Here is a 2,710-nt window from a genome sequence, read left to right on the forward strand (position 1 = left end):
GGAGAAGCCTGCGCGTATAAACGGAGATATATATCCAATTGCAACGAAGGAACGTGCCAAAGATCGAGAACAATGGCAGAAATGCTAGTAACGTGCACTTCGGGACCAACGCATCACCGGAAGACAACCGCCAAACATCGAAAGAGTCGCGATGCTCCGCAACCTACGTGCAAAGCGGTCGCACACCGGGTAAGGGAGTGAGAGCCCCAAACATAGCTGGGCGAGGCGCTCACTCCGCTCTTTAATATCTCGTTAATACCGCCAAGGAAATGGCACAAGCACACACACACAAGCATCCTCGGAAGAGGACAGTTCGAGTGACAGGTCAAATCCAAGAGTTCCGAAGACTACCTCCAGGAACAATCGGGAACAAGACCGATTACAAGTCGTCGAGTCTGTTACTGGGCGAACACGAGATGCGCACAGGAAATCGATCAGCCCTCACAATGGCCCAAGGCCAGAGATCGGACTGCTACGATTTACCCCAACAATCATCGTGCCACTCTTCGCAGAGAGGTGATAGACGCCAACGAGCCCGCGCATAGCAATCGAGGTGTAAAAAGGGCGTTGAAGGCAGGAAGCCTGGACGAAAGAGGCTACGAGGTCACCTCGAAGCGGTCTAAGAATCGGGCGCACTTGGGGCGACTACCAGTGCCAACCCCTTATCCCGCGGTGCGTCCGACACACAGAAATTTCCAAGGCGGCCAAGGAGCCTCCCCGCATAGCAATCGGGGTGTGAGGTTACGGATGCAGCATTGATAGCAATCGAGGTGTGAGGCGAAGGATGCAGAAGTGAGAGCCGAGGGATGTAGCAGAGATAGCAATCGGGGTGTGTGATGCAGAAGAGATAGCAATCGAGGTGTGCGGTGGGAAGGGCCCAGCAGCCAGAATGCATGAAGCGACGGATGAAGCAGTGATGACAACCGGGCTGTGAGGAGAGGAGGGATGCAGCCAAGAAAGCAATCAGGGCTCGAGGCAAGGGATGCATCAAGGATAGCAATCATGTTGTGAGGCGAGATTCCAAAGGCTAAACGTGAGAGGCTGCAGGGTCGACTCAGAGAGGTCTATGCATGTGAGAGGCTGAAAGCAAGGTCGACTCGGAGCGGTCTATGCATCGGGCGCGCTTGGGGCGACTACCAGTGCCAACCCCTTATCCCGCGACGCGTCCGACAAAGAGAACGTTCCAAGGCGGCAGAGGAGGTTACCAGCCGAAGGATGCAGTAGCAATAACAGGTATAGTTCCGCGGCGGCCGAGAAGACTCACCGCATAGGAATCGGGATGCGAGGCGAGGGATGCGGCGGGAAGGCCCCGACGGCTAAACGGAAGAGGCTGCAGGGCCGCCTCGGAATGGTCCAAGCATCGGATGCGATTGGGACGACTACCAGTGCCAACCCCTTATCCCGCGATGCGTCCGATACACAGATAGTTCCAAGGCGGCCGAGGAGCCTCACCGCATATCAATCGGGGTGCGAGGCGAGGGATGGGGCGGGAAGGCCCCAACGGCTAGACGGAAGAGGCTTCAGGGCCACCTCGGAATGGTCCAAGCATCGGACGCGCTTGGGGCGACTGCCAGTGCCAACCCCTTATCCCGCGATGCGTCCGATACACAGATGGTTCCAAGGCGGCCGAGGAGCCTCACCGCATAGCAATCGGGGGTGCGAGGCGAGGGATGGGGCGGGAAGGCCCCAACGGCTAGACGGAAGAGGCTTCAGGGCCGCCTAGGAATGGTCCAAGCATCGGACACGCTTGGGGCGACTACCAGTGACAGCCCCCTATCCCGCGATGCGTCCGATACGAAGATGGTTCCAAGGCGGCCGAGGAGCCTCACCGCATAGCAATCGGGGTGCGAGGTGGGGGATGCGGCGAGATGGCCCCAACGGCTAGACGGAAGAGGCCACAGGGCCGCGTCGGAATAGTCCAAGCATCGGACGCGCTTGGGGCGACTACCAGTGACAACCCCTTATCCCGCGATGCGTCCGATACGAAGATAGTTCCAAGGCGGCCGAGGAGCCTCACCGCATAGCAATCGGGGTGCGAGGTGGGGGATGCGGCGAGATGGCCCCAACGGCTAGACGGAAGAGGCTGCAGGGCCGCCTCGGAATAGTCCAAGCATCGGACGCGCTTGGGGCCACTACCAGTGACAACCCCTTATCCCGCGATGCGTCCGATACGAAGATAGTTCCAAGGCGGCCGAAGAGCCTCACCGCATAGCAATCGGGGTGCGAGGTGGGGGATGCGGCGAGATGGCCCCAACGGCTAGACGGAAGAGGCCACAGGGCCGCCTCGGAATAGTCCAAGCATCGGACGCGCTTGGGGCGACTACCAGTGACAACCCCTTATCCCGCGATGCGTCCGATACGAAGATAGTTCCCAGGCGGCCGAGGAGCCTCACCGCATAGCAATCGGGGTGCGAGGCGAGGGATGCGGCGAGATGGCCCCAAAGGCTAGACGGAAGAGGCTGCAGGGCTGCCTCGGAATAGTCCAAGCATCGGACGCGCTTGGGGCGACTACCACTGCCAACCCCTTATCCCGCGATGCGTCCGATACACAGATAGTTCCGAGGCGGCCGAGGAGGTGGGGGATGCAGCGAGATGGCCCCAACGGCTAGACGGAAGAGGCTGCAGGGCCGCCTCGGAATAGTCCAAGCATCGGACGCGCTTGGGGCGACTACCAGTGACAACCCCTTATCCCGCGATGCGTCCGATACAC

Source organism: Cryptomeria japonica, unplaced genomic scaffold (genome assembly GCF_030272615.1).
Source record: "Cryptomeria japonica unplaced genomic scaffold, Sugi_1.0 HiC_scaffold_50, whole genome shotgun sequence".
In the NCBI taxonomy this organism is placed as follows: domain Eukaryota; kingdom Viridiplantae; phylum Streptophyta; class Pinopsida; order Cupressales; family Cupressaceae; genus Cryptomeria; species Cryptomeria japonica.